The sequence below is a fragment of the Lepisosteus platostomus genome, chromosome 26 (assembly GCF_059453375.1).
Source record: "Lepisosteus platostomus isolate fLepPlt1 chromosome 26, fLepPlt1.hap1, whole genome shotgun sequence".
NCBI classification, from domain to species: domain Eukaryota; kingdom Metazoa; phylum Chordata; class Actinopteri; order Semionotiformes; family Lepisosteidae; genus Lepisosteus; species Lepisosteus platostomus.
Window position 1 is genome coordinate 4889594 of NC_142636.1, and position 22282 is coordinate 4911875.

A 22282-nucleotide genomic window follows, 5' to 3' on the forward strand; every position below is an offset into this window, starting at 1 on the left:
AATAAATGAATCCTTGAGTACTGGTGCCATACCAACGGTCCTCAAAACTTCTAGAACGTGCTGTGTAATCTTCATGTCATGTCATGTATAGCTTGTAACGGGACAACACACAGTATTAATGCCTCACTAATTTGTTCTTTCTCCATTTTTCCATTTCTTCATAGTCCTGCATATAATACTTCCCTAGTTCTAATCTCTTTTACTACTAATAATAATATAGCACCTTTTAATGTGGCTTCTCAAAGCGCTTTACAGATAAACAACTACAACACAAATATACAAGATATACACAATAAAAATACACAATAAGGGGAGACAGTATATGGGGTACGGAATACACTAGGAGCAAAGGGATATATAACAGAACCAGTTAAGTAAAGGCTCTTCTGAAGAAGAAGGTTTAGAGTTTGGATTTGAAGAGTTTAGAGAAGGTGACTCTCTGATATCCTTAGGGATAGAGTTCCAGAGCTTTGGGGCTTAAATGGAGGAGATCCTGTCACCCATAGAGTGTAGACAGGCTTGGGGGACAGACAGGAGGACCAGAAATAGAAGAGTGAAGGTTGCAAGGTGGGGAGTAGGACAATATTAGCTCAGATTTTGGACAAACTGGAGTTTGTTCAATGTGTACAGCATTGATGGCACAACAGTGGAAACTGTCAGCTGCTTCAGGTTCCTCGGCCTGCAGATCTCCACCATCCACCGACTTGCTTGGTCTCACAACACTGTAGCCAGTCTGTAAAGAGGCACAATGGCGCCTGCACTTTCTGCGGTGCTTAAAGAAATGCGGTTTGGGGAAGCAGCTACTTGTGAACTTTTACCGCAGATCCATAGAAAGTGCCCTTACTAGTGGCATCATTGTTGTGGTACACCAATACTACAATACATGACAGAGACGCACTACAAATGGTTGTGGCAACAGAACAGAGGATTAGAGGATGTGATTTACCATCAATCAGCGAGATTCACACAATTTGCTGTTGCAATAAAGCCCAATCCATCATTCAGGATCCCAACCATCCCGGCCACAAACTGTCTCCCCCCTACCCTCTGGCAAGTGGTACCGCACTGTTAAAGCAAGGACCACTAGGCTTAAGAACAACTTCTACCCCGCTGCAGTACATATCCTCAACTGCTAACTGCAGGGCCTTAGACTCAATGCATGTCTACACTATGCACTTTTTGTGTGGTCTACTATGCTTTTTATCTTTCACTTCTACGTTTTTATTGTTCTAGTTGTATTATTTTTTATGTTCTAATGTATACTCTGCATTGTGTGTTGTTGTCTGTTTTTTTCACTCTTTTTTGTGAAACATGTAGAACAGCAAAAAAATAACATCTACAAAGTCATATTAAGTTATATGAACATAAAATATTTTTTGCGTACTCCTTATTGCTTGAAACCCACATGAAACAAGAGGTTAATACTTAAATCTAAAAGGCCTGTCATACTAAGAGAGTCGACGTGTGTGTGTCAGGTACTGTAGGTCAACTAGTGAAAGGGTATCATCAACCTGTCGCCAAAATAGTCCAGTGGCAATATTCTGTGCTGAATCACCGGATGCTGGAACAGGGGACTCTGGCATGTCCTTGCAGGGTCCAATCCAAGAGTTTAGACTGGGATGGGGAGTTGATGGTAAAAGGTCAGAATTTACATCAGAAACAAGTCTTCGGCGATGGCGATGATGGCGATGCCTCAGACTTAGGAAAGGCTTGTGCTCAGTAATGATGGTGGATGGATGTAGTCCAAGATATTGCCTAAACTGATGCCCAAAACATCCCTCTCATATGTTGACCATTTCTGTTCTGCCATAGTCAGGGTCAGGCTGGCATAAGCTGCTAATTTTTCTGTGCCCATGCCGGTGCTAGTACTGCCCCCCAAAGCCTTAAATGACACATCCATATAGAGAAGGAATGGAAGGTTGAAGTCAGGCATTGTGGTAAATGGCTGCTTCGCCAGTCAATGATGCAAATAGTCAAATGATGCCTGACACTTAGCTGTCAACTGAAAGGGAACGTTTTTTTCTGGTAAGGTAGTGCAGAGGGGCAGCATGATGAGCAAGGTTATTAACAAACCACCTAGAATATGAACAAGGAAAGCACAAACCTCAGCAGCAGACTTCTATGATGACACTTGAGCATTCTTGAACCCACACAAAATCTCCACTCCCCATTCTTCTTATTGAGCAACACCCTAACTCTCCTTTATGACCCTCTCAGATAACAGCTTTGAGACTTGCCTTTCAATTTCCTGCCGTTCAATGGGCATTGTGTGGTACACAAGCTGTCTCACAGGAGGGTTATTGCCGTTCTGATATGGTGTTTAATCATTTTGCAGCAGCTTGTATCCTTGGAGTCATGCTGAAGATGACTCCATCTTCACTAAACTGAAAGGGCACCTTATTGTTACTTCTGCTGGGTGGGAGAGCAGGAGAATCCAGGGCTGCAAATTACATTTGGGCAGATGTACTTAAAGTATTAGTAGAAACTACAACTAGATACTCCTCTGTGATATGGTCAAATTGACCCAATGGGGAAACTCAGTGTATGGTTATGTCCCCGTCAGTAAGATTAAGCCGGCGAGCTGCAACAACCCCCTTCTTCACAGATGTGAGTATGCATGCCAGAACCAGCTCCATGTTCTCCATGGTGAGCTTATGTGGTCATCAGGAGGAGGGGAGGAAGGAACAGGCGGCTCCACCTAGGTTGGCACAGTACTCTCTCTTAGTGGTGGTCACATTACAGCAGTGTGGCAACGTGTCTACCTTGCACAAAACTGGAACTGATTAATGTCACAATTTCAGCTCATATTTAACTATATCTATAACTGCATGATGTTTGGCTTAAATGTCCCACCCTAACAGGAGAGGCTGAGTAGAATCTCATACAACATGCATTTTCTGCTACCGGGTGTTTGAGCCAATCTGCATTGTCAAGTTGATCTAAGTCGAACTGTCCAATAACTGACCATTAACTGCTCAAAGAGATACTGTTTAGTCAGGGAACATTTTCTCAAAGCAGGGACGGTCATTTTAAAGTCAGCACTCATAAGTGACACGTGAGCTTGCGTCAATCAGAATGGCAACTACTGTACAGTTCCTTCGACAATGCCCAATGCAAATGAGATGGAGGTTTGAAAATCCTCAGAAGCAGCTGAGCACTCTGTCACCTCACCTACAATATCAGTTCCAGATTCAGTAAAGAGGCCTTGTGAATAGGGAACTGGTGTTTGGGCCACAACCCCAGTTAGTGGATGTTTCCCAACTGTGATGTAGTAGATGAAGGACTAGAGTTGTGGCAGCCTGGAGAAAGAAATCAAACACTCTATCTATCTTTCCTGCTGGTATACTCACTCCTTGATCGACAGCTTGGGCTTCGTCCCTTGTGTCTTTACGAAGATCCCTTTGCTCCCTTGGATGCCGGTCTCTGTCCATGTAGTCCTGTGAGCGATGAGCAAGTAAGCTCTCCCCTTTTTGTACTGACGACAAGATGATAGTGGCGTGCAGTGGACCTGCATTTACAAGTGCAACACTCCAATCTTCCAGAGCAGCTCTACTGGCCTTCAGAGTACAGCGGAGCATCAGCTGCTGTACTCCTCTCCAGGATCTATAATCCATCTGTTTGTATGTTTTGAACTGTTTCACCTAATTCTGTAAACTGTCCAGTTTGGCTTTTAGGTCAGTCACTGCTCTCAGAATCCAACTCTCCTCTGACACAGTGTTAACTTAAGACATTCTATAGCATGTTGCAGTGGCTGAAGAGGTGTGGTAATTGATTTGTTCACATCAGCTGGCTATTATAGGAGCTTCTTCCATGTCCGTAGTACCTACTGTAGTTCATGGCACTTAGCTTGTAAAACAAATGCTAAACCTGCCACAAAGCGCCTAAATTTCCCCATTCTGTGTGTTTATGTCATAGTCAGGAAAAGCTTCAAACACCAGTTTGTTTTTTTCAGCAGCAAAAACTTCTCAAAATCTCATTAACCCTGTATGGAAGGACATTAATACATGGAAATAAAAGTAGGAACTAAACTGCTCCTGCCCAAATTATGGGCTCCTGCCCATTATGACTCTTTTACACTGTCATAATTACACTGTCATAATCATAATAAATGCAGCAACAAGGTTGATAATGTTTGTGTTATAGGTGATGCTGTTCTCACTCATGCCATAAAGTATTCATACCGCAATCTCAAAGCGTATAGCCCAGTGGAGAAAACACTGATCACCATCTCCTTTCAAGTGCGGAGGCACTCTAACACTTCCAAAATCAGAACTGTTTAAAACATTGTTCTTTTTAATAAAGTCTAGTCAAAACTCCAACACAGAAAAAAAGAGGCTTCTTTGATTTCCCTCTGAAGTACCAAAATGTGAAGGGGAACTGCAGTCCCAATTTCTCAGACCGGTTAGTTAATCTCGGTAACAAAATAAATTCATTGACATTATATAAAAATGTTGAATTCCGCACAAAATCATGAACTTTGTACTTTAAGTACTGTAAGTTGCCAATGTACCGCAAACTTGTATTCGAGTTGTATCTGAATCTGTTGCACAAACAAAGTGCAACAGATTCTGTTGTAACTTGTATCTGAATCAGGTTGCACAAACTGCAACGTGATTCAGCCTTTTCTGCTCACTAGTCTCCGTAATGACTAATGTAATGTGATTTATGAGTCAATAAAAACAGATTGTGTCATCTGGATTTAACAAGCAAGTAGCATTTATATGCAAAATAATGTTGAAGTCAAAAACAATATTTCTATTGGATTTTAAGAGATGTTGTTACGACCCCCAAGTGACTAGGGGTAAAGGGGTGGAACATTTAGGATGATTTGGATGCAGGTGGGTTTCTGGTGAGGGACTTAGGAGGCGTGACAACAAGTTTTGGTGCAAAAGTGATTTATTTTAAAGTGAATAAGTGACTGGTACGTAATAGGACACAATAACACACAGGGAAAAGGAACATGAGCGATGCCAAAGAAAATAAAATAACAAACAAAATGGAGCTGGCTAATAAAGTGAAGGGAAGGTGACCTAACTACAAAACAAAACCCAAAACACTCGGTCTTCAGCATCTTCTAACGCCCTGGCTAACCTTCACTGACTACCCAAAACCAAGACAAAAGGCACTCACCCATCCTAAACTAGCGTTACTAATACACAAACCAACTACTGTACGTGTGCAGAATGTACCCGAAAACCTAAACTAACCCTTTACACAAAACTTCACACAAATACACATGTGAACTATGAATACAAACCAGGGAAAACCAGAGTAGACAAGGAATAGGGTACAAAAGAACACAGAGGTTGATTTAACACGTTTGGGCAAGGTGATGGCGAAATAAAGGATAACACAAACAAAGTACAAGAAGACGAACACAAACCAACAACGCCGAAGATGTACAAAAAAACACACACACAAGCAGCAAAACAAAAGCTAAACAAAACTGAACCGAGCAATACCGAAGACAAGCGAAAAGGCCTCTTCATTGTGAAAACCTCCAAGTTATATACTGAATAAGCTGAGTCCTGATTGGCCGAGAAGCTGATGGATGATGACGTCAAAACGGCAAAGATGGGGTAGTGATGGACCAATAGGGGGGGTAGCTGAATACAGGAAGTGGAAAAAAAAACAAAACATACGGACACACACGAGGACGTAACAGATGTATTAAGCCTGCTTGCTTACAATTTCATAAGGCTGCACACATCACCAGAAGTTTTGTTGCCTTGTTCTGAATCACGGAACATGGCGCTATGCATACCTAGCAATTTTGTCTATTTTTTGGTGTCAGTGAAGGTTTTACAATTTACTGTGTACATTTTACTTTTATTGCGGTTTGGAAGGCATCAATGCTTATTATTTTTAACTCCAAAATATGAAAATAGCATTGCAGATCCCCTTTAAGTAGAGCTCCTGCAATGTTAAAGTAAATAACTTAAAGGGACAATACGGTGGATTACAGCAACAAAAAAACAAAGATGTCTGGCTCACATGCCACGTTTAATGGTTAAGTCCGTCAAGTCATGTGATTGTAGGGACGTTTCTGGGGTGGTTTTATCTTCCTCCTTTTCATCCTGGAGAAACGAGACACCGATGCCACCAATGTATGACCAACCTGAATCCACTCAGGACAGGAACAGGGCAAAAACGATGAGGAGACTGATATGCCAAACAGACATGAACCTTTTTTGCGTCACCATCATAACACAATAACTTGAATTACCATTCTGAAGTAAAGTTGTATCCTAATTATTTTTTGCGAAAATAAGCATTAAGACAAACTATAGATTATTTTAATGCAGATGTAAACATGAAAAAACATATTGCATTCACAACAAACTATAATAAACTATTTTTATATATGCAGTTGTGTAATTTTGCTTTGTATAACAGTAATATTCATATTCATAATACTAATAATATAATATAAAAGTGTAACTTTTATACTGTAAATAACTTTTATATACAGTATAAAATTATTGCATCGAAACAGTACACAAATTAAATTCTATAATTGGAAAAAGATTACCAATCTTAATAGAGTAATTAACCATGATTTAAAGCCAGATGCTATGAGAGAGCCCAGAATACTTCCACAAGCCATGTTAAGCATGCACTGCGTCACCTGTTGGTTTTACAAAGTAGTGCAGTCTTCCAACAGTTGATTTAAAAATGTGTCATAACACAGTAGGTACGCATTAAGGTGCATTGTTTGCCGTGCATTCTGCGTGGCTGGATCTGTAGTTAAGTATAAGTAATTTTTTATTAAAATACTGTGTGAGGTCCTACTGGGTGTGGTTGCTAAGAACTTCCCCAATAGTCAGAGACACCAATGATTAAGCCCAAAACAGAACACCTGTTTTTTTACTTCCTTAATACAAGGGACAGTGGTCGTTTATAGGCTTGTGAATGAAGCCTTAAGAACAAAATTAAAGCAAGCCAACAACAACAAAAAAATCACAGGCACTGTATCCTCATGATGAGTAGTCACCCTCTATTGCAGTCCGCCTCTCTTTTGAACTTGAATTGAATTTTAACGCCATTTATCTGTCCTCTTTGGGCGGCACTTCAGAAGCCTTCCTATGCCACAACTGGTCAGCAGGCTTGCGTCTAATCCATACTTACACAGCTGCAACATAAAAAGGGTCTACGACATCTTCTCCTTATAAACAGAAGACTGGGGTTTTTTAGTCTCTCTCTCTTTTCTGAAGCTTTCTTTCTCCATGCTGGCATGAGCTGGATTTCAGTTCTTTAACACCCTCTGAGCTTATACACTCCTAAGTCAGAAAAAAGAAAAAGAATGTTAGTTTGTTTTCACTCTCCATGTGCCCTGCATTTTCCAACCACACCAATGACTTAACAGCCCAGTCTGCTACCTACCTTTCTCCTCTCCACCACAGGTACTGTCTTTATAAGGAGAGCAAAATCAGTCTCAGATGTGCCTTGTTCCAAGAGACTGTGGGCTTCCCTTACTCTATGTGGGAGCCGACATCTTGTACGGCAATACGAGTCGCAGAACTCCAATAGAGATGGGACGTAAAATAGTGACCCTCAGTGACTGCATCTCTCTGTAAATCACAACCTTTCTGAAATGTTTTACTGCATTCCCTAGTAACAAGCCCTGGATGACAGAATCTCTCAAGTCAGCTTTTAATAAAGAAAAACATATTTTTCACTAAGGGTATGATGTTTTGAGTAGGGGTGTTCACAATCATGTTAAATGAAATATTAAGTTGGCTAAATTAAGATATAAAGATACATTTGAGGGTGGAATAAGGATAATCATTTCATTTGGATAACCCACAGCAGGAACAGAAAGAGGCACTACAGTAATTTTTTGCTCCCCTTGGAACATGGCGATTAAAAAAAATGTGTTGCACATTGAAGGGGACCCCTGGTAGCTTTGGCACCTTAGGCAGTTGCCCAGCTCACCTATACCCAGGACAGTCCCTATCTCTGTCACAAAGACCCTTCACACCTTTTGTTTAATGAATTGCAATTACTCCCCTCAGAATGCAAATACAGGCTTCCGAGTTTAAAAACAAACAGGTTCAAACTCTTATTCATACCTACGGCCATAAGTGTCACAATCGTCATCCCTCCACTAGAGACGCTCTGACCCTTTTGTATTTTAGTTTTGTTATTACGTACACCTGCCCCTGGGTTCCCTTTTATTTTTTAAACCCCATGCCTCTGAAGCTCAGGGCTCAGCATTGGAAGATGGACACCTGGAAGATGGACACCTGGATGGACACCTACCAGTGGGTCCAGAAGAGACCTGATGAAATAGGCTTCAGAACGGCATCCTGACCATCTGAGTCTGGGGCTCGGAGCACCTGGCTATGTTATGGTTTTAACTCTTCTGTGTTTCTGGTTTCCTGTTCCCTGTGTTCGTCTGTGGCTTTTGATTTCCCGGTATTAGATTTTGGACTGCACCCTGTTTTTTCTCAACTGGACTCCCCTTGGACTTGTTTGCCTATGTTTCCCCCATGCACCAGATCACAGCCTGCACTGCCCCCTGTTCATCATCCCGTCCATTCCTCACCGTGTTCTCCTTGATGTCCTTCTGCAGTCACTTCCGGATGATACTGTCCGCATAGGGTCCTAAACAACACACTTTTCAGGAGTCAGGACTGGCTTCCGTGACAACAAGCTTGTTCAATGCTTAATACCTTTCCTCATGTTTAGGTGCATTGTTTTGGGTGTGTGTTTTCTTATATTTGATCCTGTAAAACAACTTTCTCTACTCTGTTGGTTTAAAACAATCTGCCATTGTTGTTTACAGTATACAGTATCTATTCATTTCAAACATATAACCCCACATAAATTTTCCAGTGTATACTTAGAGATTGATCAGAGGGGCTACCAAGAGGCCAAAGGCAATTTTGAGAGGCTACAGTTTTTTATCATCAAGACTGGTCAAAAAGTGAGTATATGACAACAATAGAGCCCAATAGTGCTGACAAGTATGGCAGGAGGGCAGGAAAGAAACCATTACTGTAAAAAACAGAAACAGTTTTAAAGTGATGCTGCTGTAACGTTGTCATAGCCAAAATGTAATGGTAGTGTGCTCTCTGAAGGCACCAGTTCTGTAGGGTTTGGGCATTTACTGGAACAATTATTAATTGTAGCAGTAAATCACAAAGTTGATTCTTTTGATGGCTTTAGAATCCAACCATGCGATATAGTTCAAACAACGCACACACACAGGTACTAATACACAATACATTTATTAATACATAGAAAATGCATATAAACCTAACAGATCTTATCGAGAGGGTTATCAGAATACAAAAGATATATATTCAGTCAGTTACGAAGTGTTACACATATCAAGAGGACATACGTTCAGTATATCATTCATTTAGACCGTTTCATAAATGAACTTGGTTATAACTTCTACATTAGAGACTCAAAACAAGTACATAACTCTTAGGAATTAAATTGATATCAACTGGTTGGGATAACAATTGAATTCTTGAGCAGTAATGCAGTGAATTTGAATACTCATCCAATCTTTGGGGATTCAGATTTCCTGCGGGCACAAAGACACAGTTGCAGGCTGTTGCTGTCCAATCCGCGCTCTCTGGCTCGGTGCCAGGCTGTGCTGTGCGGCTTGCGACGGTGCGCTGCTGATGTTCACTGACCGGTTAGTTAGTGTTGGCTTTAACTAGCACAGTTTGTGCACAGGAGAAAAGATGACTTTGGGTCCCAGCAAGTCAGGAAGAAGACCGGTTCGTTCCTGATGAAGAGCTAGTTCTCAATAGTGATTCAGCTGTCCACAGTTCTGACCTGTTCATGAGGCCTGCTGCTGTTGCTAACCTCAGGTGGATCCTCTGGTTACTCTCTGGCAACCTCCGCTCTAGACTCTTAGAACAAAGGAAAGTTCTGGCACTCGGACACACTGGCCGTTCCGTGGTTGTCCGGGCTGAATCTCAGGATGGTCAGGAGGCGCGCTGCGAGAATGTCCTGCCCTTGGGAGCCTTCTGCTCCTGGGCCGTCCTGCCCTGGAATTCTCCTTTGAATTCCCTTTAGAAAAGTCCACAGAATTCTCCTGAATCTTACTGAATCTCTCAGGCTCTCAGTGTTGCCTGTTTTTACCTGGAGGAACTAGGCTGAAAGTTCCATGGGCATCAGAGTCCCACGTGGGTTACTCGGCCCTACCAGTCCCTGATTGGTTGATCAAGGTGAGATATGAGTCATTTACTCCTGACACCTAGGAATGCAGTCCAGATGTCCATCTGGCACTCCCTAGACAGATAGGCGCCAATGGATGACCATTGATCATGATAGCCAGGCTTAGCTAAGTGCATCCCCCTTTGGGAGCTTGTTCCTTATCAAAAGAAAACATCTTAAATCTGCCTGCATGAATACTTTCTCTGTGGCTGCACCACAGAGATGGAGGGTGAGATGGGGCCTCCTTTAGCAACGCTTAATTATGTCTTATTAATAAGCCTCGCCGCTACAATACGTATGTTAATTCAACCGTATGATAGAGGTGCCATGTAGCGTACCGCATCAGCATACCCAACACATTTTCTTAGTTTTTCAAATAATTCTGAAAAACTATCAGGTTAACAGTAAATCCTTAATGTACTGTACCATGAGTCAGTATGTGTCACAATCGCTAACCCCTCCTCTTAAGGGCACTCCATCCCTTCCTTGTTTTCTCCCATTGTCTGCACCTGTTCCCTATTCCCGCTCCCCCTTAAAAGCCAGACGCGGACTTCACTCCTGGTTCCTCATTGAATCACGTTTCGTGAAAGCCCAGGGTCCTGCTGTGTCTGGCTCCGTTATGGTTTTAACTTTCTGTTCCTGATCCCCTGCCCCGCCGGTCCCGACCCAGCTCATGCTTTTAACCCTTGGATGGATCTCCTGGCCTTGGACTCTACTCTTCCGTTTGGATTCCCCGTTTGGACTTTGGCTTTGTTTGTTCGCACGGACTCACTTCCCCAGGACACCTGCTCACCTTGGACACGCCCCCCTGTATCCAGACCCTTTCCTGCCTGACTTTCTCCCCAGTGTATCCTCACAATTCTGGATCGTGTCGTCTGCATAGGGCCCGGAAGGAACTGCTATGTGACAGTATGTGTCTGTCACATATGGTCAATTTTATTTTAATAATAAAAATTAGATGTATATTAACGTATTAGTGCCTTCATGTGCTAGTATGTGCCATCATACTGTAAAGCAACAGTATACATTATAATTGTGTATAGTCAGTAGAAAACAGATAATTTTATTTTAGATTTTGATTGGTAAAATATATATTAAACGTAGTGACTTTACAAACATATCTATTTAAAAGCAACTAAGCAAAAAAAAAGAGGCGACTTAAATGACTTTTAAAGAGTGACTTGCAGTCAACTACACTATGTGTCATTTGAACAGATACACATATGCATAATGTAAATGTTTCTTTCTTTTTTCTTTCTTTTTTCTGCAATATCCCTCATGGGATCAATAAAGTTATCTACAGTATCTATTTAAGAAAACCACACATTTGCCACAATAACACTGCAGAAATTACTACAAAATATTTTGGATTTATAATACGTTGTTTTTTAGTTTCTTCTCAGTAATTCTGTACAGGTTTTCATTCAGTGGTTCTTATTCATATAGATTCATTTTGAAAAGTCTAGATAAAGTGTGTAACACCTGGCAATGTATACTGTACATATGCAGCTTTATAGCAAATGGGATGTTTGCTAAGATGTGGGAGGTCCAGATTCAGTGATCGAAGCAATTATTAAGTTTACCTTTGATTTCCTGTGTAATCCCTCAGTTAAAATGGGTGATTCTCTTGTCACCAAAGCTGTGTGAAATAACAAAGAATTCATGGGCTTATAATCATACCAACAGCACAGTTACATTTAGTAACATTACTAAAATATGTGTATTTTATTCTGTACAATACTTTTTTGTAGTGTTATCGAAAAAACAACACTTGTAATTTTTATTTAGCTCATTCAAGCAGCATGACATATTAGTGGTTCAGTGGTAGAATTCTCACCTGCTGAGTGGAAAGGTTTGGGTTTGATTCCAGTCAATTTGCAAGTTGTATTTATAAGATTGCATTTATATTTTTGAGTATTTAAGTATTTTTAACAAATACACCACCTTTTCTTGTTTAACGAAAACTAAGATGATCAAATTAATGTAAGGTACAGTACACAATATTAAGCTTTGCATTTTTACACAAAATACTTCTGGAAAGTAGTATTTTCCCCCCAAAATGAAAATCTTTGCTACTTACTGGCTTAGGCAAATACTTGCTTGATGAAGTCTGCCCTTGTATAGTCTGCCCTATACAAGATTAGTATTAAAAGTTCTAATTGGGAGAATAAAGTCCTAAGTAGAACTTTTATTTTTTATTCCACCCGACACAGCCAGCATATGTATTTAGTCACACAATATAACTTACCAATAGGAAAGACAAATTATGCCATAAATGAATAAAAATGCATATTCGATTAATTATAAAGCCACAAAAATAGCTGCATATTTTTTTTAATTATGAAAGTGCTAGCAACCTGTGTCGTTATATTGTACACCCAGCCTTATCACTGGAACAACGCACGTGTATGACTCACAAAGGTGATAAACAGTAGAATCAGAACTATTTTTGCCATGATATTAACACTTACAACAGATACAAATTGTAAAACAATGTGAAGCCTTTTTTCTTTTGGGAGAGAGTAGCCAAAGCCAGACCGTAATCCAAAACTGTAGACGAAGGAGAGAGCCGAGAGTCCAGGGGAAGCCAGAGAACCAAACTAGGAGAGAGCAACCGAAGCTGAGCCGTAATCCAAAAGGGGACGTAGTAAAAGGGGAGAAACCAGAGTCGGAACCAGAACAGTACGAAGAGGTAGAAGGCGTAGCGCAACTAAGTAGCTCGAAAGGAAAACCAATACTGAGCGAGGAGGTAGGGAAAGACTAATGGTTAAATACAAGATGAGACGGAGGTGTGGTGGTGAAAGCGTACACTGATAGGTGGACTAATGAACTAAGGCTACGCCTTCTTCTGCCTCTTTCATTGCCAGGAGGCAGGGATCGTAACAATTAAATGGCTAATTTGAGCAATCTCATTTTGCATACAAAAGCTGAGAAAGTGTATTTTTGCCAGTTGCTAAAAATATGGGTGAATTAGGAAACTTGTAATCGAAAGATGAAGGTGATACTGAACTGGCAGCACAGTGTGTGATCTCCTGTAAAAGAGAAAAGAAGCACAATGTTTTGGCTCTGGAGCCTGTTTCAGGTGTGAAGCAAGCTCCTGATGAAGAAGGCACCTGAAGAAGGCTCCACAGTCGAAACGTTGTGTTTCTTTTCTTCTCTTTTCAGCACGGAACAAACATTTACTTAAATCTTTGCTGCCTATGCAGCTACCCACTTGAACTAGTATGTTCATTGCAGTTCTTGTATTACAATAAAGCAACTCTGTCTGTTATATTCGATTATATTTTTCTGAAGTTATAATTTAACCACACAGTATTGATGCCATGTCAGTTTGATAGATGAAAGTGATATTGTCATCCTGTCACTTAATCTATTTGTAATAATTTTGTATTTCACAAAGAACTTTTAAACTCTATTTCTTTTCTGTCTTATCACTTCAACTGACATTTCAAATGAAGAATAAATGTTTTTTTATTATTTCTATTTCTTGAAGGAAGAAACACCCACAGTTCCTTCTAGAAAGAATTGCTTTCTGTCTTTTCCTCTTAAGTCCCACATGTGTCTTCCTTTAAATATTTCACTTTTGATTAGAAGTCCATTAAGTTTATAAGTCAGTATTTAATAACATGAGGTTAGTAAGTTAGTATTTAGTATTAGTCATTGGTCCTGAGGATCATGAAGACTTTGTGTATCACAGGATTCTTTTTAATCTTCATATTTCAAGACTATTTATAATTTCTTATTCATCTAACTACTTTTTAGCCATTTCTTATACCCTGACTTTGTAGGATATTCCTTTCAGCCAGGAAATGTTTCTGGCTCCTGTTTAGTTCCAGTGCAGCATGTTTATTCACCCCACATTTGGGTTCACCTTTTAGTTTCGGTTTTATTGGCCGAACTTGTAACACCACCTTCATGTGGAACACGGGAAGCAAACATCAAAAATCTGTAGGGGCTTCAGAACCTCTTGTAAAAACTTTACAATAAACTACGATAATAAATACAGTATTTCCTTAAGTGTAGTGTGTTGATCTCCTTGCACTTACTTGCCCATCCTGGAACAGTACATGCTAAGGAATAACAGGTAAGAGGGAATCAAAATTGAAAAGAGAGAACAGTGAGAAATGATAAAGTAATTTAAAGCACTAAATGGAGGGATGTATTTCAATTTAGGAAAAGAAGTACTTTTCTTGAATGTATTTAAGATAATATTGCACAATTTTCCTAGCACATAAAACTAGGACATAATGTGAAATCATAATGATTTTTTAACAAAATAATTTTCTATTATTTTCTATTATAATAATTTTCTCATTCTCCTGCTATATTGTGTACATTGAGAACCCCCCCTGATCTCTTTAATGGGGGACATTAAAAGCTGATTGTGTATTGTGGATTGTGTAATTCCAGACTGCACTTTCTTCAAACAGGAAAGAATTCAAATGCAAGTGAGGTTTTTCTTTCAGTATACACCCAGTCTACATATACAGTACTTTGTACACAGATACAAAATACAGTGTTAATTTATTTTACACATATATTATAAACCATATACTGTACTTCACAACTTAAATACTAACACTTAATACATTTTGGATAGTAAATGCATAATGATTTATTCATTAATTAACTTTATAGTAATATACACTTCACCAGTTTCACTTGAAAAGTATTTATGACTTACAAAGTAATGTTGATATGTTCTCATTTAGTACACATTACAGGAGACCCTAATATATTTATTAAATACGGTATACTGTATTTACTAATTACTAAAGTAGAGAACAAGAAATATGCAGAACTGCAAGTAGGGACTGTAAGGACATTCATGAAGACATGAATGAAACAGTGATAAAATATTGTGAAATATCATATCAGCATATCCAAGCAATAACTTAGAATGGATATATTTTTTTTATAAATACTATAACTATAGGTGTGACTTTAATACATTATCTATATTTCTTCCCTTCTCAATGTATCTATATTGTACAACAACGTATTAATTCACATACTGTAGATATCTTGTCTTTACTTAATTTTGTTCAGTAAATTCAGTAAACCTCTTCAGCTACAGGAAAACAAAATATTGTAGGACCTAAAATTAGATACTGTAGCAGAGATTGTGTATTTCTAGAAACAAAAGAACAGGACTCTACATTCCACAACTTTTCCACAAAACCCAGTTCCACACCAGCTGTGTTGCATGTTATCAAGGCCTTTAGAGCATAGATCTTTGATTCCGTAGTTGTGAGAAACAGGCTTTTGTGTGATGACCAAAAAACAAAACAGTAATGTGTTCAAAAACACAAGAAAATGATTTTTTTGCTTCAGAATTTAATTTACAGTAGTTGTCACTTTAAGAATAAAGACTCATTGCTTCTGTTTGCTTTAGGTTCTACTGTATGTTGAAGGTCTGTTCTTTCTTAAAAAGCTTCTCGTTTCTGGTTAGGCTTGTTGCATCTCAGAGCCTATCCCAGAGAACACACAACAACACCATGAATGTAATACCTGGCAGACACACGCACAAGCACAATTTAGAGCGGCTAGCATCAACGGCATGTGTTTAGAAAGTAGAAGAAAACTGAAGCAGCCAGTGAAAAGCCACACACAGAAGGAATGCAAGTAAACTCCATAATAAACACAATAAACACACTAGTCTAGAATCAAACTAGAAACAAGTTGTATTAATATAACCAAATTGCATATAAAGCACTATCAGAGACCACTATACAGATTCATTCACAGATGTACGCTAAAAGGCAAAATCACTGTGATTGTGTCCCTGTGTCTCCCATATGTTTCCTAATACAAAATAAGAGACAGGTCTTACCTTAGTAAGAGACAGGTCTTATCTGTCTCTTACTTTGTAGAGATGTGGCAAAACCTTTCAATATGAGATTGTGCAACCTGACACTCTTGTATGTGTACACCCATCCGACTTTCCCCTTGCAGGACAGGTGTATCAGATTAAGGAAGCTCAAACAGTTGTCACAGTGTGTGTTTATTTGGTCTCTGTGTTTGTTCTGTGCAGTATGCTTCATGAATGCGTAGTAAAATAGTCCAAGAAAAAAGTTAAAGGTCATAGCAGGTCACGTAAGACACAGAAGAATGTTTTTTTTCTCAATTAATCTGCAGATATTGTTAATCTAGAAGGAAGAATAACTATTTTAATGCAAAAACAACATGATTAGAGTCTTTTTCTTTTCTTCAAAGTTTTCCTGTTTTCCCCACATTCTAATAATCACATAACTGGCTGACAAATAACGAGACAGTATTAGTAGTACTTTGGCTTTAGCTTGCCTGGCCTTGCCATGTGCTATCACAACACCCCAAAAGAGTCCCCAAAACACTCCTCCTTTGGTGGACAGTGAAAAGTAGGACTGGGGTGAGAGGAGAGACAAAATAACATATACAGGCTGGGGCCTTAGGTGTGGTAGCTGGACATTTGACCAGAAACCTAAAGAGAAGGGGAGGGGAGGAGAATGGAGCAGATGAGATTAGTAAGAGAGAGTGAAGTGAGAGAGACAGACAATACTACCGCAGACGGCTTCTAGAGCTGGAGCACAGGAAGGTACGCAGTTTCTCATTTTTGCTGTGGCAAAAGGAAGTGTGCCTGGATAATCAGAGTGTGTAGATTTAGGAAATAGGAGTGTATTGGATTTTGAGCGCTAGTGGTGCTGGGAGATAAGAAATCCTGTGCAGAGTAAAACATCCTTGAATCTTTTACATTGCTAGTGTCACGATCGCTACTCCCCCTCTTAAGGGTGCTCCAGCCCTTCCTCGTTTTCCCCATTGCTTACACCTGTTCCTTATTCAAGCCCCTCTCTAGTTCCACCTTTAAAGCCAGACGCAGGCGTTTGCCCGAGGCTTCTCATTGAATCCTGCTTCGTGAGAGCCCGGGGTCCTGCCGCGTCTGGCTCCTTCATGGTTTTACTTTCTTGTTCCTGATTCCCTGTCCCGCCGGTCCCGACCCGGTTCTTGTTTTTAATTACTTCGGATGGATCCCCTGGCCTTGGATTCAACCTCCCGTTTTGGATTCCCCCTTTGGATATACTCTTGGATTGTTCACCTTGGATTCACTCCCCCTGGACACCTGCACTCCTTGGACACGCCCCCCGTCTCCAGACCCTTCTCCTGCATGACTATTTTCCCTATTGTATTCTCATAATTCCGGACCGTGTCATCCGCATAGGGCCCGGAAAGAACTGTTAGTGACAGCTAGGGCATTCAGTAGTCAACCTTGTAATGCTCACTACTACATTGGGACTTGATTTGACTTTTTCTAATTATCTAATGAAATGTTGTCCCAATATATACTGTCCATTTCTTTCTTCTACTCTAACACAGATGAACAACATTTAGGTTATTATTTTCAATGGCTCTCCAATGTTTCTGATGTATATATAAGTATATAATTCATAATATCTTTCATTGGTTACAAATAAAGCATTATTCTAAATGGTACAATATTAACTGTAAAATGTGTATTAAAATTGTGTAAAATGTGTATTAAATACTTTATTACTAATAATAACAAAAAACTTTAATATACATTTTATATGTTCACTTTGGAAAGTCAATATTGTAAACATACAAGCCAACATGCAAAATATGAAAAGGATTACTAGGAAACAAGATATTAAAACACACCTAGAGATTGGGCTGCCATAATAGAAACTTTAAAACAGGAGTGCCCAGGAAAAGCTGACATGCAAATGTTGTTATGAGGTACAAATAAAATGGTGCTCCTTTATTTACAGTGCAGAGAAAGTAAAAAAAGACAGAGCCTACATGTCATTCTGTGAGCTTCTAACTGTAGTGATGTGTGGCTTTTTACTTTACTGTGACCAGTAGAAATTGAAATAGTTAGGAATGAAATACAATAAGCAGTCTGAAATAAAGACTCTAAATACACAATATACATTGTATCAATACAACGCCAAAACATGCATAGCAATCAACAAGAGTAAATGTATATACTGTATACATACAGTACTGTATATGTGAATCAATCTATTATGATACAATGAGTTTATTGTTCACACAGGGATTATAATACATGAGGGTTAAAATATATTGACTATATCCTATGTTATTGTTATTGTAGGTTTGTTGAGAGGGTCTTTGTGAACTCTGTACTTTTCTGTTGATGTTCCAGTATTTTATAAGGTGGAGATACAGAACTAGTTTGAACTGGAATGGAAGAATGCCAAGCACAAAGGCTACTATGTAATCCTAGTAGGAACTACTACACGCCACAGTAGGAACACACGTTAAGTAACCAATTGTGTTAAAATAAGTGATCAAATATGGAAGAGGAAGATGAGTGTGATCCTGGAATGCTGTCAATCTGAAAAGCACAAGGAAGTGTGAAAGATAACAGAAAAGTATTTAAAGACTACTAATAAATAAATACTACTTTTAACTTCTAAGACTCCCGACTGATATGACCTGTTGGAGAAATTTTTTAGCTTCCTTTTACAAGACAGTTTCATATACAGTAGATATTCACATTCATATTTTCAACAGCAAGTAAACATGTATTTAATATCATGAGCTAAACTTTATCAGATGTTTTTGAAAACATTGTGTAACTACAAAGCTCGAGATTATAAGGTCTATAGTAAAATGTATTGTATCTGTAAATGGATGTCCTTTGCATGCAAAACATAATGCCACTGTGTAACTCACCTTACTTGAACTTTCATGTTTTTTTTGTTTGGCATATCACTCAACATATTTATTTATATGTTTGGATCTGTAAGTAGTATTAACATGTAATAATGATGATTCGTGTTTTGTGTTAAAATGTCTTGAAACACTAGATAGATGGATAGATAAGACTTTATTGATCCCAAAGGGAAATTGTGGTGTTATAGCAACCCAGCCCAAGACAAGCAAAAACAGACATCGTAATAGGCAAAAAATTAAAATGCGTACAGTAATACAAAATAAATATCAAATACAGTAAATACATAGTTAGGTTTGTGCAAAATATGCTCATAGTCTCTGTAAAACAATAAAATATGTGTAAAATGCGCATAGGTATATACAGATTGAGTGTCCAAAAAGTACAATGCAGCAACATGCTGTTCATAGACGAGCAAATCCTAACAGTCCTAGCCTAGGGCAGTGTTATACACCCTGACAGCCACCAGGAGGAAGGACCTGTGGAAACGTTCCCTTGATCACCGTAGCTGGAGCAGTCTGTTACTAAAATTGCTCCCCTGCCCAGTAACTGTCCCATGAAATTGATGAGAGGCGTTGTTCATGATGGCTGTGAGCTTGGGCAGCATTCTCCTCTCAGCCACCACCTCCAGGGGGTCAAGGCTCAGCCCCAACACAGAGCCAGCCTTCTTGATGAGTTTATTGAGCCTATTTGCATCTCTTGTCATGATGCTGCTACCCCAGCACACAACAGCATATAAGATGGCTGCTGCCACCACTGATTCATAAAAAATGTGTAGCAGTGTTCCACGCACACCAAAGGACCTGAGCCTCCTAAGAAAATAGAGTTGGCTCTGACCTTTCCTAAACAGGGTGTCAGTGTTAACAGACCACTCCACTCCAAGTACTTGTAGGACTGCACCACCTCTACAGTATGTCCTCACCCTGGATGGAAACTGGGTTCAGTGGAGACTTATTCCTTCGAAAGTCCATGACCATTTCTTTAGTCTTGCTGGTGTTTATCTGGAGATGGTTAAGATTACACCACTCCACAAAGTTGGTAATCAAGCGCCTATATTCCTCCTCCTTCCCCTCACTAATACACCCCAGAATTGCAGAGTCATCCGAAAACTTCTGCAGATGACATGCCTCAGAGTTGTACCTGAAGTCAGTGGTGTAAAAGGTGAACAGGAATGGAGCTAGGACAGTCCCCTGTGAAGCCCCAGTACTGCTAACAATCTGTTCAGACACACAGCTCTGTAGCCGTACATACTGTGGCCTGCAGGTCAGATAGTCTATAATCCAGGACACCAGGGGAGTGTCCACCTGCGCCCCCCTTAGCTTATCTCTAAGTAAAGGTGGATGGATGGTGTTAAAGGCACTCGAGAAATCAAGAACATAACTCTCACAATGCCCCCCATCTTCTCCAGGAGACAGTTAGCTCTTTAGCAGGTAGATGACAGCGTCCTCCACTCCCAAGTGTGACCGGTAGGCGAACTGCAGGGGGTCCAGTGCTATACTCACCAGGGTTCTGAGGTGGTCTAGTACAAGCCTTTCCAGAGTTTTCATCAGGTGTGATGTCAGTGCCACTGGTCTATAGTCATTCAAGACTTTAGGGTGCTCCTTTTTGGGTACTGGCACCGGGCAAGTTGTCTTCCAGATACCCGGAACCCTTTCTAATCTCAGGCTCAGGTTAAAGATGTACTGCAGCACTCCACCCAGTTGGTCCGCGCAGAGCACCCTAGAGCTGACACCGTCAGGATCTGCTGCAGTCTTAGCAGTCTTATTGCCTGGAGTTAGAAGCTGTGCTGTAATCTTGGCCTTTGACTTAATGCTTCGATACTGTTTACTGGACAGTAGGAGAGAAAACAGTTTGTGACTGGGATGACTAGGGTCCTTGAGATCCTGGATGTTTGATAGCTCATAGCCGATAATGAGCTGCACTGACTTCACCACCCTCTGCAGTACTTCGCGATCCCGAGTGGAGCAGTTCCCATATCAGGCAGTGATGCAACCAGTACTCTCAATAGTGCACCTGTAGTTGGCCTGGATATGTGATGGCTTGCCAAACTTCTTTAGCCTACACAGAAAGAATAGACGCTGCTGTGTTGTTTTGAAGACAATGTTGATGCGGTGGGTCCAGGTTAAGTCCTCTGTGATGTTAACTCCCTCTCCATGCATCATTCAGTCAAAATCCAAGAACACGGAACTGCTTCTACCTCCAGGCAATAAGACTGCTAAACTCCCAAGCTGCAGTTCCTCTAGCAAATCATCCGTAATGGCTACATGGACAGTTTCATTATATGCAGCATACTGCACAACTTGGACATAATGTATTGCATACACCTTGGACACATAGCAGCTCTATTTACATTGATCTCTGTCTGAGTTTATTTTATTCAATTTCTATTGCACTACTATGTATTTTGCAACTTTCATTTCATGATTTTACCCCCCCCCAGTGAGCTTGTAGAAAAGACATTTCATTGCCAGCAACTACTGCTGCATGCTGTATTGTTGTGCATTTGATAAATAAACTTTGATTGATTGATTACTTTTGAAATTATTTCTCAGTAAAGAACTAAAGAACTAGAATAAAAACAACACCAGATACAAAAATAAAACACACAGAAACTGATAGCTCACAGCGTCAAAGGGGCTAAAGAGCTTTGAATATATGAGAATATAACAGAAAGTGTTTCTTACAAACAAAATGTAAACTAGCCAGAATTATTTCAATAGGAACAATTTCACCGAATTAATGAAATGAAGTGTAATCTAAGCATATCTCAGCCTTCACTGAATCCTGTAAGAGGTTTTGCAGGTGTGAAACCTGCCAGCAAAAGACATTTTGCCCAAAAGTTTGTCCTACTTTGACTTTCAGTGTATTTGTCATATGCACAAGTGTAATGAAATGTTTACTTGCTGCAATACAAAGACATCAAGGAAAAATAAACAAAGAACAACAGCAGCAACAACAACGCAATTAAATAACATACAACTTACAGATGCAGCCATTCAAAGTGCGTGGTACAGACACGTACCGGAGGTAATTGGCTACGGCGTCGCGCATTGTGACGCAAGATGACGCGCGGTACCGCGGTACGTGATTAGTTGACCGACAGGGGCACTCGTGGTCCGTTGGTCTGTCGTAGATTTACAGTAAACGTCTGTTGTAGTATTGAATATTCATATGGAATTTTACTACTGAAGGGAAATCTTAGTAGCTGAGCATAAAAATAATAGGAGCATACTGTAACGCGTGTGAAGGCCATAAACGATATTAATTTTGGAACATAAACATACAGTATATGGCTGGTCTTGGTACTTTAAAGAATACACACCAATATTCCATTTCTCCCTAAACATCTTAAGCATCGAAGTCTTTAACTAAAGAGATACCAGAGTCAACAAGCATACTTTTTAGAATTTG

At 39.8% G+C, this 22282-nt stretch overlaps 1 long non-coding RNA gene across 1 annotated transcript; it reads right to left on the reverse strand.

The window, feature by feature from the left end:
- Nucleotides 1-4878: 4878 nt before the first annotated feature.
- On the reverse strand, nucleotides 4879-16098 carry LOC148639750 (uncharacterized). The gene is made up of 2 exons (XR_015930635.1): nucleotides 16013-16098; nucleotides 4879-7280 (listed from the first exon to the last, which is right to left on the reverse strand). It is a non-coding gene; the product is annotated as an uncharacterized LOC148639750 (long non-coding RNA).
- Nucleotides 16099-22282: the final 6184 nt, after the last annotated feature.